This window comes from Marmota monax, unplaced genomic scaffold, assembly GCF_021218885.2.
Source record: "Marmota monax isolate L192 unplaced genomic scaffold, Marmota_monax_Labrador192_F-V1.1 WCK01_AAM20220418_F8-fsc00003, whole genome shotgun sequence".
Lineage (NCBI taxonomy): Eukaryota > Metazoa > Chordata > Mammalia > Rodentia > Sciuridae > Marmota > Marmota monax.
Window position 1 is genome coordinate 21950927 of NW_026694084.1, and position 15718 is coordinate 21966644.

The following is a 15718-nucleotide window of genomic DNA, read 5'->3' on the forward strand; positions in this document are numbered from 1 at the left end:
GTTCTTTAAACATGAATGCTTTTTCTCTATGCTGTTTAATGTCAAAAGACTAAATCATTTTAGCATGTCAGTCCATTGATTGCTATTAAGTTTTACAGTTGAAATTATCAAAAGCTCATATGATGATTAATGGTGTACATCCAAGTGTCCAGATTCCAGCAGGGATCATGCTTTGTAATGTCCTGTGAATCCAATGGAAATACACAAGTGAGCACGTATTCATGTGAGTATACATGTGCACATCTTGGAGTGTGCAATCACCTAATTATAAAAATTCTATGTTGTGGGAAGCCATTCTGACACGTGACTGGGCGGCTCCCGTTAAGGGTCTGAGGCGTTCTGGCTGTGTCGGAACTTTCCCGGCCCTTTCCTGATGAGAGAACCCTTCCGTGTGGGGGTGTGACTGACCACTGGCCCCGGGGGCCCAATCACTGACCCTGACCTTGGAGTGCGGCACCCCCTCAACCTTCATTGGATGGAATTATCCCCCGAATTTCTTGTTCCCCAATAAAAGGCTACTCCCTGGCGTGCTCGCTCTCTCTCTCTCCTGCTAGCCCTGAGTAATCCTTGCTGCCCTACTGGTGGTTTGAGGTTGGAGCCAGAGAGGGGAGCTGTCTCAGACCTGGTCATAGAAAAAGGTAACTGAGTCTGTGTGTTTTATTTCGATCTCTGCTAGCTAACTTTTATGCCAAGAACCTCATTAATGAAACCAATGCGCAGGCCGCATGGTGGACTATGTAGTTAAAATTCTATCTTGGTGTTCTCACAATTGACTTATCCTTTGTTCACCTACACTATTTGAAATGATTGTTACAGACATAGCTAAGAGATCAAATAATAAGTAGTAGTTATTAGTCTCACTCTAAACTTTGTTCCTAAATAAATTCCAGGACAGTGATTGGAAGACATAGACTGTGGGCTTCTGGAAGGAAATGACACTTCACATTTTTCTTCAGCTCTGTGCCATGAGAGGAGACATACTTCATAACCTAGGCTTCCTTGCTATCAGATTCTGTTTGGGTTTGGCCAATGACATCATTCCACCAGAGTACAGAAAGAGAGACAAGTGGTGTGCTTATCCCCTGACTCCCCCTGTCAGCCCCTCTGAAGTGACTATTCCTGGGGTTCTAGTAATAAGTCCCTCCTTTATGAACTTCATCCTAAAGACTGCAGGTCCTTCTGCCTATGGCTAGGCCTTGGATGTGTCTCCCTCCCTTAACTGTGCACATGCCTTATAGAGCTCTCTTTAGTTATTCGTTTGAGTATTCCTTGTGTTATCTTCTTGGACCCTGACTGATATTCCTTGTAGTAAAAACAACTTTGTACCATAGAGTCTAATATATTCTTTATAATTCTGTAAAGCTAAATGATTGCACATTGAGTAACTATCATGGTTTGTGTACCCCAGTGGTAAATGAGCTGTCATGGCCTCTAAGTTGTAGAGTTTATGACCCAATTAAGTGCTTTGTAAACTGTTTTGGATGCTTTTTAAAAATGCAGATGTATGGGTCTCGCCTACTACTGAATGTGCATCTCTAATAGAGGTGGGGTTCTGAGAATGCAATTTTAATAAGCAGGTCATATGATCTTTGCATGCACTGAAGTATAACAAAGAGTGGTCTTTTGACTATGACGAATATTAAATGTGAAGATACAGAGTTAGACTTTAATAAATGTCAGTTGAATGGATGCATGAAGGTAAGAATTCATGTTCAAAAAAGGTGGGATAATTCATTAACAGTGGTTCACGACACATAGGGCACTGGAGTTACTACTCTTTCATGGGGTTGAAAAAGTTGGAGGTGGAGGATGTTCTAAAAACTATGCTAATTGTGTTTCCGCAATTGTGCTCTATTTTATCAACTCTATTCCCCTCGTTCTCACTCCATAGACAGCATCCACAAACTTACAGTAATAGTCCCAGCTGCTGGGTTTCCCCAGCAGAGCAGAGCCCTGGGCAATTGTTCCAATTGGCTCTAGTCTAGACTCTGGAGATAGCTCTGTCTGGAAAGAGAAGCACGGACACTCATAGTTCAAAGCTAATTAGAGTCAGCAAGATAAACAAGGTAAGACGCCTGGGAATAAGGGGAATTTCTTGAGCCTCAAGAAATTCACAAATTAGAGATTGGTAAAATCTGAGAATTCTAACTTTATTTTTCTTCCCTCCCAATGATACCTGAGATTTTCAGATAAGAAGCACACCATTGACCATACATGACCACTAAACAATCATTTCATTATCTCTTTATTAAATATAATATTGATTACCTTTTTCCTATTATCCACAGCCTTAGATTTAGGTTTTAGATAGTACTACTTAATCTGTTCACAATCTTCTTGAACTCCTTTTTGAAAAAGCAGTCCTGAACAAAATCCTTGAAGCACTCATATCCAATCATAAAACTAGTTTTAATATACATAACTATGTCATGGCATAGTACATATCCACACACATCTCACATGTATATTGACATCCTTTCAACCAGGGAACATAATAAAGATGCATCTCCTATTAGCTGTTCCGGTCACAGATACATAAAGTGTGCAACTATTGCTTCAATAATGGCATGAATTTCTAATTGCTGTATTAGAATCTAACAAGTAAAGTTCTAGCACAAATTGAAGGCACCATATATAAAATATTTTTTTACTTAGGATTTAAAAAGATATGCCACTTCATATCTTGACCTGATTTTTAATGAATAAAGGTAATTTGAATTTAGACCACAAACTGAAAAATGAGCATCAAGTAGCCATGCAGAAACAACTCTGTGAGATGCATCTGAAAAATGTATACAGATTATTATATGGAATATATTGTAAAGATGGTCACAGAATTGGTGATGTTGGACAACTCTATGTCCTGCCCCACTATGTAGCATGCACTGTTTAGTAGGATACTGCACTATGACTTATAATATCATTAAACAAAAATTAAAATCTTGCTCCAAGGCTTATCACATATCCAGTGTAATACTCTTATTGACAGAGCAGAGGTCAAGGCTGAAGATCATTCTGCTTTATTAAGCTACTCTAACGAATATGTATGTGTAAGTCACATTTTTGGCAGTGGGTTTCTCTCCTTGTTCATAAGAGGAAAGCAAAGCATAAGAGGAAAGTTATATAATTTCAACTGAGGTCATGGTGAAATTTAGCTTCTTCATGCTGTGCTTCAGGACTCCGGCTTCAAAGTCTGCATAGGAAAGACTATCTTAGAGGATGTGAATCATCCAAATGCTTATGAAAGCATAAGATTATGGAACATTGACTTTATTGTAATATGGACTCTTCCTTTAATTTTAAAAATAAAGAATCTGAAGGCTAACAGTGAATGACTGCAATGTTCAGAGATTCATCCAAGTAATACTAAGATTACTGTTCACGCAGTGCTTGCTATGTGCCAAGCTCTGTTCTAAGTATTTAACATGTATTAATTCATTGAATCTTAAACACTCCATGAGATACATATTACTCTTATCTTCATTTTATGAAGAAGCTGGACATATGCAAGAACACAGTCAAGGTCACAAATGCGGTCAGGTAGGTCAAGGTCTAAATCCCACTATACTACATTTTCATTCTGGTGGCAGAATTGGTACCTGAACAGAGGGTTTGATTTGACACTAAACCATGCAATTACATGTGTGTATGTGTCTGTCTGTCTGCTTGAGGTGAACCCTTACTAGTTCTTCACAAGCACAACATTCTTTGTTTCTTCCATGGTGGTAGCCTACTGATTTCCCTCTGGAGAGAGAATAGCCTTTGGTCCACTGCAGAAAATCAAGAATCAGACTCTTGCCTTGTCTATTAGAGCATTAGATTCAGGACCTTAACAGAGTTGGAGACAAGAAAACCTTGGTAAGGACAAAAAAAAAATCTGCATCTTTTTTTCCATTGTGCTTGAGCCTAAGGAGATCTAAGCCTGGGGTTCTTGCAGTTCATTGGCATTTGACAGACACTGAAAATTTGAGCTAATGCTGAGAAAGCAGAGCTTATACATTGAAAGCTAGACCCTGGGTTCCACAATATTATTTGGACTCCTGACTGATGCCACACCCCAAGTCACATAACCTCTGAATTCCCCAGTTATGTCCCTTTTGTATAGTTTTAAGTCTGGGTGAATTGCATTCCAATGAATAGAAGATAATCTCCTTTAGTGTTTATTATTAGGTGCATACTGATATATAGAATTATACCACCATGAAACTTAAAACTTAAAAAAAATTAAAACATTATAAACTTAATATTTGCTTTTCAAGCCAAATATAAGCAATTCAAACACATAGATTTTCACGCTTTTTATCCAAAATGACCTTTCACAGATTAATGACCAATTGTACTTGCTGGACTTGGCTCTGTAAGTTTTAACAATATTCAACATGAAATTCACCCTCAAATGGCAAAGACATGAAGATATAAGAAACTATCTAGAAATTCAGGGAACATATCCAAAAGACAAATCCTACTAGCTGCTATGAACAACAGCAACATCTTTGAAGTACCTGTGCTCTCTCAAGCTCCAGGATGTCTGTTTGTTAAAACAGAAGTTTTATTGAATAATCTTAAATGACACTTGTTCTTGACTTTGCAAAGCATTATTAATATATTAATAGAATGGTTCTGATTTTAATTTTGTACAATATCCTTCAAAATCAACTTAAGGAAGTAAGGAACAAAATGTGTATCATACCATATGTTCATAAACTTGGTATTTGACAGGCTTCATAAGAAGATGACCAAGGAATTCAAATCCCCAAGTGGAAATGGAGATCTTGTAGGAATTCATTGGTGTTCATAAAATGATGTGGGGCCAGATCAAAACCTATTCATTTCAAATGATTCAGACTTCAGTGTTTGCCTAAGTGAGCAAATGAGGACTATACATGTTATATCTACAATGACCCTTGGGATCTAAAAGATTATTGACCTACGAAGACCTAAGGAGACACAAAGTCAAGTGATCTTTCTGTTATTTCTGTTAATTGATTTTAGTAGTGATCAAGTACCAACCTATGATGAACTTCATTTTGACTCACTGTACTCTGTACTCTGGCAGTATCTATTTCATGTTTACCCATAAACACAGCACACATGAAAATATGGTTATTATGTAGCAATAAATGAGTCTCTAAAAGTATAGGTCGCCTATACTTTGAATGTGATCCCAAATCTGAAAGATCAATTAGACTCATAAAACATTTGGATCATTCTGACTTCCTAGTATATGTATCTATTTTTCCATAGAATATTGCTTACAAACCATAAAACTGAAGAGAAAGGCAGAAAATAGCCTCAGCTTACTGTAGTCTAAATAAAATCATAGAACATTAGAAATGAAAGACCCCCTTAAAGATTTCTTCACTCAACTGTGACTTTTTAAATTTAACAATTTTAAAACCAGTAACTAAATATTAGTAATCAGAGCGAGTCAACCACAATGTTAAGTGTTATGTTAATAAATGTTGTCCCCTTTAATCTCAGAACAACCTTCTGTGGTAGCTATTATTATTATTCCCATTTTAGAGATGAAGCAAACGAGGCACAGAGAGAAAAGTTACTTGCTCAAGGCTCATGGCTGATGAATGGCTAGAATTGAAATTCAAGGAATCTGATATAAGTGTGTCACCGAGTTAGAAATAGTTATCTTTTCAGTCACTAAGCCAATTATAAGGGACACATTTACTAAAAAGTTTTTTATTTTCTGAAGAAATTTTTCTAAAATAAAGAACTATCATTATCTCAATTGCTTTTGAGCAAAATTTTATTATTCATTGTCTTTTGTGAGTTTTCCTTAATTTTTTCATTTTTCCCCAAAATATCAGAAGTCACAAAATTAACTTGCTCAAAATCATATGGCCTGTGACGCTGATTCATACAAGTTCTAAAATTCTGAACCTGGGGTATACTGGAATCTGTCAACAGGTGTTATAGGATAAATGTTATGAAACATATTTCTAAATCCTGGTTAAACTTGAGCACGATCATGTCACATCATTCAGGAGATTTCCATGTCATTCTGCTTTAAACCAAGGCCCTCACTGTAACTGACTCACTCCCCCCACCCCCATTCAGTCTCTGGGTCATTTCCACTAACCCTTACCTCTTTCACGCCACTCAAGCCATTGCCATCCTGGACCTGAAACACACTTGGTCCTCACAGGCTTTCACTTGCTATACCTTCAGCCTGGGGCACTCTTCCCAGGATCATCCCCATGGCACTCTCACCCTCACTTCATGCAAATAGTTACCTAGAAATCGACCCTCAGTGAGGCTTTTCCTGGCCACAACCTAAAATACTAAATCCCACTGCATACCTGATATCCTCCCTCTCGGTTTTATTTTATTTTTTCTCCTTGGTTCTTATCACTAGATGTTATATTATGAATTTTATTTATTCATCTGATGTTTTTGTCTCCCTAAGCAAATTATAAGGTTCATAAGTGCAGGTGTTTTGTCTATTTGGTTACGGTTGCATTGATAATGGTACCTAGAATATAACTAGATATTCAGTTAATATTTGTTAAATTAATCAGTTGATTCATTATACTTCTTTGAACTGAATTATTTTAAGCAAGAACAATTTAAACTGCAAATGAAATCAATTACAATGTCGTTAATACAAATGTACATCTTGGTCTACCTACTTTGAATATTTGATTTGACCATTCAAGTTTTTTCCTTGGCAACTGTTATATATAACAGAGATTTTAATTTTATGTATAAAGCATCTTAGTCCAACTCACCTCACCATCTGCTGAGTTTTCCAGTACAAGTTAGTGCTCAACTGGCTACTATCTAAATCTAATCTATTAACTGAGTTTTACATTCAACAAAGATTTATTGAACACCCACTATGTGAAGGGTATTGGAATAAGAGCAAGAATTTCAAGACCAACAAGAATCCTTCCCTCATAGAGTTCAGAACATAAAGGGAAAAGCCTCTGGATCCAGTAATTGAAGTCTGAGTGGCTATAGGGCTATTATAATACTGTGGTATGGGATTAGGGTGGTGCTGGAGGAGGTAGGGAGAACTAGAAATCTTGAGAGATAATTTGCTTGCAAAATTGGTAGGTATTCCTGATGGACTGGTTGTGAGAAATAAGAAAGAGGACTCAGGATGCCTTCCAGGTTCTGATTGAGGAAATAGGGTAATGAGGGTGCCATTTAGTTGGATTGAAAAGGTGAGGGAAGAAGCAGGTTTCCGTGGGGCAAATGTGGTATCAATTCAAGAAATGTCAAGTTAGAAACACAAGTCTGGAACTCATAGTAAAAAGTCATTTGATTGTGTACACACAAGTCATCAGTATACAAATTGCATTTCAAGCCATGGCAATGTATCACATTACTTTTGGAAAGATTACAGAAAAGAGCACCTAGGGAGTGAGACAAGAGGGGTCACTTAGAGGCAAAGATTCATTCTCAACTAGGGAGATCATGTAAAAAACAACTAACGTGAAGGAAGAAACCTAGAACTGGGAGCCATGAATCAATTCAAGAAGAAAATTACTTTTAGAGATAGCAAAAGGTTAGAGGTTGAGTTACTTTTGTTGGTTTTCATTTTATTGAGTTGTAGAGAGTCACAATAGGTTCCAGTGGCTATTGAGGGTAGAAAGCATACTAAAGAGAGTTTGGGGAGTCAAACAGAGGTGAGAAAGTGTAAATGATGTGCACAGACAACCCTTCTAGACTGGAGTCTAGGAGTCAGAGGCTTAGAGTTGCCTGGAAGTGTAGGTGTGACAAGAGATCTTTTTCAAAGATGGCAGAGGCATGGACACGTCTATATGCAGAAAGGAACGAGCAGGGGAAAGGGAAAGCTTGATGAAGCAGATGAGAGAAGACATAATGTGAGAAGCCTGTGGCAGATGGTATCTACAGCATGCCCTCCTCGTTGGCTAAAGGAGAGTGCACATCCTCCAAGGTATCCGAGAAATGGCAAAGATGCAGATATGAGTGTCCTTTGGGTAGCAGGAAGCTGAGGAGCATGAGTGTATCTGGCAGAATTTTTGGTTGCAAGCTGACCAGATGACTAAGATGACAATAAATCGATTAGATGTGTATATGGTAACTCGGTCAGTGAAAAGCTGAAAACTCAACTCAAAGCTTAGCTTCTAGAAACAATGTCCTGGACTATCTTCAAAAGCAGACTGATAGAGAAATGACCACTGCCACCACTGAGTTCATGATGTCACCTTTACACATTTGGCACCTTTGGCCCCAGAAATGTGCCCATGCAGCCACCATCGTTATTCCTTCCTTGAAGAAAGACTGTTCTTCCTTACTTTGTCTTGCATTAATCGTCTTCTGTGAGAGATGAGAACTGGAGTGTCTGATGGTGGAGGCTGTGCCTGAAGTCAAAGGAAACTGAGAAAGCACATATCTCACACTTCTGCAAGGGGAAGCTTTTATTTATACCTTATAAGGATCCAGAAAATAAGGACTGGGTTCAAATTTTGGAGAGGAAAAAGAAGCACTTCAAAGATGTTCCAGGAAGGGTAAATTATAATAGCTTCAAAAATCTTAATAACAAAATTTGTTCCAAGCTAGGACAATATCATTGTAAGACATGAAAGTTATCTAATTTCAGGAATCAGTCATAAGGACATAAAAATTGTTAAGCACAGTACCAGACACTGAAGCCTGATTCTAAAAATAGTTCTAAAACAAAACAAAAAAAAAATCATTCCAAGTTTTTAACATGAAAAGAGGTTCACCACTAGAATAGCTGTTGTCCAGGTGGGCTGTGATCACTTTCAGCTCATCAGGACCCACGCTTCTTTAATCAGTGCATTATTTTTGAAGTATTTAAACATATTGATTTTTTTAAAAAAATTACTCACTCTAGGAAAGTTCCAAATAAAAATAAATAAATAAAAATGAACTGAAAATATGAAATCCTACCAGTGCATTCACACTTATAGAGATAAATGATATGTATATAATTTTATATAAATGATAATATGTACTGACTTCCTTTGAATAATTGAAAGATGTTGTGGACCTCTTTTCATTCCATATACATCATTATTATTAATGCCTCTTCAGGGAGCTCATCTTTTAAGCTTTAGAATGTTTCAAATTTTTCTCAATTGTAAGCTTGGCTGTCATGGACATTCTTGAATTAAAGCTTTTCCCACCTATGTGGTTATCTCCTTAGGACAAATTCATAGAAGGGACATTGTTAGAATACAGATGTATACATTCTATGCTGTGATTCATATTGCCCAAATCATCTCCTGAAATAAAATACTGATTATATCTTTACCAGAAGGGCATGAAAGTGCCCATGGGAACCAGGACTATTTTGAAGAGACTTGGAGGAAATGGGCAGGGATATATAATTTTATACCTTCTGAAGTAGCTAACCTTGATCCTCCAGGGCTGCTAGGGATCTATAATCATGTTGACATTTACTATTCCTCTCAGATTTTTTTCCCTTATATGTGACAGCCAGTGTGAGAATGTAGAAACATAACAAAGTCATCTAATAGCTCCAGTTTTGTGTGTGTGTGTGTGTGTGTGTGTGTGTGTGTGTGGAGTTAAGGTTCAGAACCAAAGTTCATGACTTTCTTTTGGACCTACTCAGTCACCTCCATCCCAAGTGATAAAACTTTGCAGAATTTAGTGTTGCAAGAACATCTAGCTTACTCTCTTTGTTTTATGGCCAAGGAGATGGAAACCCAGAGATATTGAGTAACATTGTCAAGTTCACAGTTAGTTTAAAAAAAAATAGTAACAATGAAATTCTAGCTTCTATGCTATGGTATTTTCCTCATCGTTTGTAGGTTAGATTATGTCATATCAACTCAATCCATTTTTAAGATGTTCAGTATTTGGAGAAATAGGGTGTCTCTTTCAGGATTTGACTTTTAGTTCATATGTCATACATCATATCTTTACCTCCAACATTTGACAGCTATTTTTAAAAAGTTAGCAAATTAAAAGCAGAGTATAAATTGACATGTGTGCTTTCCTGACAATTCCTCCTGAAACAAATCCTCACAAATCAATTTAATTTAAATATACCATGGGAATGTGTGACTAAGCCTTTAAAAATATTTCTATAGGAAAAAAAAATTACATGGCTTACTAATTTGTCTGTACCTTGGATGTTCTTACTTAAGACAAACCTTGAATCTAAAGGACACAAGCAATAACAAATTTTGAGGAGGTAGGGTTATTTTCACTGTTCTTGGTGAATATCCGTGGCCAATATTTCATTGATTCAATGATGTGGCATTCCCTAATGCCATAGTTTGGTACCTAACTTAGCTTAAATACCTCTCAAAGTGTCACATCCTAGTGAAAAACCTTACTGATCTGCAAGCCTATATTTTAAAGCACTGTGTGATCCTATAATGAAAGACTTCATTTTCACATAGTCCATCAGATCATTTCTGGACAAAGATCAAATGAATAGTTTCCTTTTGGGAGGGGAAAACACTAATTTATAAATTTTCACAGAGCTTCCATTTCTGTATTATTTATTATCAAAGATATAGTCAGTTGTCTCTGTCTTCTAGGGATTTATATCCTCAACCCTTTATAATGAATTTTGGTCAAGATAAGATGATGCATTTTCTCTCTATTTTTGCAAAGTCACTTAAAATCATGTATCCAAAAAAAAAAAATCATCAGCCAAATACCATCAACAATTTCAATGAATCATTTAACATTAACTTGGATATGGTTTCTTTTCTTCAAGTGGGCCAATCAAGGCTTCCTCTCTCCCACACCATTTTGGGCTATTACTCATTCTAGATAGACTATTCATCTGGCTCCTTGACCCAGCTTCCACAGATCCAGATTCTGTGAGGCCGACGAGACTCTGTTTGGTGACAAAACACATTTCTCAAGATAAACCTTCTCAGTCCCCCAAGCTCAAAACCACGTATTCATCTTTGACCCATCCTCGCATGTGTCCCAAATGTGCTGTGAGTCATTGTGTCTTCTTGATTTTTTTTTTGTCATGTCATTTAGTTCCACCATTTTCCTCCCCTCTTACCACTTCTCCTTATTAAAATATCTTATCTCATACCTAATAGGTTTGCCTTTCTGTCTTCTTTCCATGATGTCATTTATGTACATAAGAAAATGTTCAAATACTTTAGTTATTTGCTCCCCTGTATCAAAATCTTCAGTGACTCCACGGTGCTTAACTCAGAGATAAAATAACTAGTGTGAGTTCTGCACATTCTTAGCACTCTCCACCTATATCTTAGAAGTTTTTCCCAGAGCCAATTCATATTTTTTTGTTAACATAAATCTCAGGACATCCACTATAGATGAATCTGCTTGTCAATCAATAAATCAAATGGGATACATGGAATCTGTTCTCTTAGCATTAAGGATGCAGTTTCATCATAGTACCTGGACACTCCACAAGTCCCCCCAAATCTTCCCCAGCAATTTTTCCACCCAGACTCCCAGAACCTCCTCATGGACTTTTTATTCCAACCAGAGGAATAAAAAAAAAAAAAACCTTCTTCTTTTCCACCCCTTCCACACAGCATTCTCCTAATCTTTAACATCATACCTGATTCTTTCTTTCCATGTGACTTTGAAAAAGTCCCATTTTGTTATTACAACCTTTATAGTCCAGGCCAACACAATGTAACAGACTCCATGCTTAATTCTACAGTCCTCTTAGGCCATGTGACTCAGTTGGTAATTAACTACAAAATACCCTTGACATTTCTTGCTCTGTAATCTTATGTAAGTGTCTAACTTTTTATTTCTTTGTGTCTAGAATCATTAGGTGGGTTGTAGGTTTCCAGCTTACATTTTTCCTCCATCTTTTACAGTAGCAACATGGTAGCACGTAAATACAAGATGATGTTCTAGGTAATTTTTCATGATTCTTAAGGGAGAAAAAAATGACAAAGGTAAATCAATAACAGAGATGATTCTACAGTAGAGGGATATACAAAGAAAATAAGAAAGTGATTAATATAACTAAAACTAACATAGTAATAATAGGAATGCATGCTTACAGGTTATGACCAAAGAGTGAGGTCACCATGCTAAAGATAATCTGACCTTTAGAAGCAGAAATTCTATCTGGAGTTTATAACCAAGAGCATGATATATACTATAACAGAGAGATAAATTACACTAACTCTTCTTTCCCTTGGAGATATATTATCTAACTAACTGACTGTGCTCTGTTTAGTTTTATAAAGCCAAATGAGATCATCCATATTCAGCCTTGTTCAACTCTACTCTCTCAAGTAGCAATCAAACAGCTGTCTTCAGTTGCAACTTTGTGACTCATAATACATTCATCCCAAAATGCCCTTGTACATCTTGTAGACCATATCATCATCATAATAATAATAGTAACACTTAAGCATTGTGTATAGTCTTTTTCATCTTCAAAGCCTGTTTAAATTCTATAATGCACTGAAAACGTGACAAGTTGAAAAGGTATGGAGAGAGTTTTTTATTGTTCTAGGAAAAGGATGTTGAATGGTGCAACGCTGATTACAGTGTGCAAACCTGAGAGGGTCTATAAGTTAGTAGTATGTACACAAAATGAAACTTCAAAGTTGGAAGTTATCAGGGTAAAATTGAATCTCTCTTTAATGTAAATAGAATAGAAATCTTAGTTACTAAAACTGCCAGCTGGTAATGTGATTTAATTCCTGAAGTATGGTAGTACTAGGTTACTATCTAAGCTAAGTAGCTCATTAAACTACATCTTATGAAAAAATTAGTATTTGACTGGTCATTTACAAAATCTCTATGCAATCTTGCATATTCATTTTAGGAATAGTTCTCTATACTCAAGCTCATTTTTTTTTTAACTTTAAGTAAAGAGTTTCCCCTTGCAGAGTGACTTTTGGGATCTCTTCTAACTTGAAGGGCACATTTTTATCCTTCAGTGTATCCTTGACTCTTCTTTACTATTTTAATTGTTCTTTGACTCTCAGTTTGAAGAATCAAAATTGCTCCAGATTGCCTCAGTTAAATCCTGGGCAGGAGGGTGGTGGAAGACATTACTTCCTTTTTGGACTTCAGCATTTTTTTTTTTTTTGAAGCAACTATTTTCTACTGCCCTGCTCACTGTCCTATCATGAAGGCTATAAATTGGTCATTTTTACATCTTTACTAGCCAGACCAAAAGAGTTACCTCTCTGTGCTTTATTGAAATTAGTATATAATAAGAATGATTGCATAAGACATTTTTGTGGGCCACTGACTACCCTAAATCTCCTGTAAGCAGGAAGATTGCAGATGCCAGCAAGCACTACAGAGCAAATAATTTATGTGACATTGAGGTCAGTCCAGATGCTGTGACCCAAGAAAAGACTCCTCAGCACCCTGATTTTTGTCCTTACTCTTTCCTTTTCTCTGGGGCTTTGGAATAGAGGACCAAAATACTCCTTCTACTGTACCTTTCTGTGTTTATTCAGGAGGCAGGGAACTATTTCCCCCTGAGGATCTTTCCTGTCCTTTCTACAGACCCTCAGCAATCTTAATCTGGGTCGTGACACAAGAGAGGGAACCAATGATCTATGACAGTTCCTAAGCAGCTTTCAGGTTCATCACAGAATAATATATTTTCAGTTATTTTCCACTGATACTCTTGTTTGATTTACTTCATTATTTCTGCAACCATTTCCAGTTCTTTCAGCATGTTCACATTTTAGCATGTTTCTTCGTATTGACAATTTAATATAATGTTGGCATCCATCTGCAAACTGCATTAAAATAGATGCCCTTCTCCAATTCTTAAGAAGCTCAAGGAAAATAAACTTGTAATCTCCTTTAAATATATTTATAAAACAAAATATACTGTAACTTAGCTTTTTTGTTTTTTTTTTTTTTTTAATTTTGGCCTCTTTTTCTCCCATATGATTTTCCTTGCTGGTTAACTAATTCAGCAAGTGTTATTTGGGAAGGGAAATTAATGCTTTTCTGAAAAATGAATGCATTACCTTATGTTTTCTCTCATTTAGAATTCTTTTGAGCAATGCTATGTTTTTCCTAAAACTAATTTGCTCTTATGCTATTATGCCATTTTCTAAGTCTTTAGATCTTAAGTATATTTTCCTGTTCATATCATTTGAATACTTTAATCAAAGAATTATATCTGCAGTAACTCTTCTCATTTTTGAAATACCATGAAATCCTTTACAGTGTTGAATATGGGATTCAATAGTTATAGCTACAAGGGGCTACAGAGGTACGTATATTTTTTTTTCTTCTATACATATTTCTCACGAGTCTGGGGTTAGAATGGGCCATGATTTACCTTTACAAGTCTGATTATCTGTTACAGTGAGATTTATTATAAATAAGGTTTGCTGTAGTATGTTATTACTATTTTTTAATCAACTGCTTATAATAACATTTGTCTAGAGTGTAATCCTCCATTAAGGTGATTAAATTACCTAGACAACTTCAGCAAGCATTGAAATTTATATAATGTATACATAAAAGTCATATTAGCTAAATCTCTTATATTTTGCATATGTTCAAAGATATTTCTTGATGTTATCAAACTGTAGTTGCATTTATTAAATACTTATGTACTTATGGTATAGTGAGCAAGATCTGAAACACGCAATACAACTGCTTTCTCTTTACTTTTGAAGGAAAGTCTTTACATCTTTTGAACCATTAAAATTGATTTTCTCTGTATTTTCATACTCACTATTCCCAGTGAAATATGCAAAATACTAGCACTTTGCAAGGGAGGACTCCATTTTAGAGGCTTCCTTTGGAGGGGGCACGTTCATTGATTTGAAAATACACTGTAAAGGTTTCATCTTGGACTGACATATATTTCCTGAATTTCAGGTCCAAAACATCTATAGCTATGCTACTTGTGAGGCCACATCTTACCACAGGGTGAATTTCAGTAGCTCCTGCAAAATGAGAATAACATGGTTGTATTTTTCATTTTATCAGGAGCCCTGGATATAATCAGAAGCTGTGGATGTAAGAGCCTTCTTTGGTTGTGAGCCTTTACTTTCTCAGTAATAAATTTTTAGCAAAGAGGCTCTGAGAATCAGCAACCAATTGCTCATTTCTGAGTCTTGCAATCTATATTTAACTAAATCAGTAAAAAGAAAACGATGCCGAGCCTGCGTGAGTATACTATTTAAACATGTTTCTTTTATAATAACAAATCAGATAAAATGGATATATATATATTTTCCTTATAAAGATTACATAAATGTGGCTATGCCAAAGAAGAAGGCTAAAATAAAGCTTTTGCTGAGATATATTTTATAGTGACATCTGAATGCATATCTTCATGGAAATGAAAACTACTATATTTGATATACTTTTTCTAAATATTTGAGACTGTTCAAGATGTTTTGTTCTTTTTTTCTTTTACTTTTTTTGGCATTCAAAGAATACCAAGTGGTTGTTAGAAATACTTAGAATCAAATAATCATATAATTGAAAGGAACTTAAAAACTTGACCAATTGCCCAAGCAATGTAGAAATCCTTTGTTCTATTCAGTCTCTGCCTGAATACTCCCAGTGACAGGAAAATGATTGCTTCATAAGATAGGCAGATTCGTTTTTTGGTATTTCTAATCGAAAGAAATCTCTTCCCTGGTTTCCTTCAACATCCACCAATTGTTCCTGGCTATTGCCTCCGGACCTGCTCAAAGCATTCTCCTTCCTACTATGTACTTCTCCTTTACCACCGAAGATTGTTTACCTCTTGGTCTAACCTAAATCCCTCAGTATTTTGCCACAT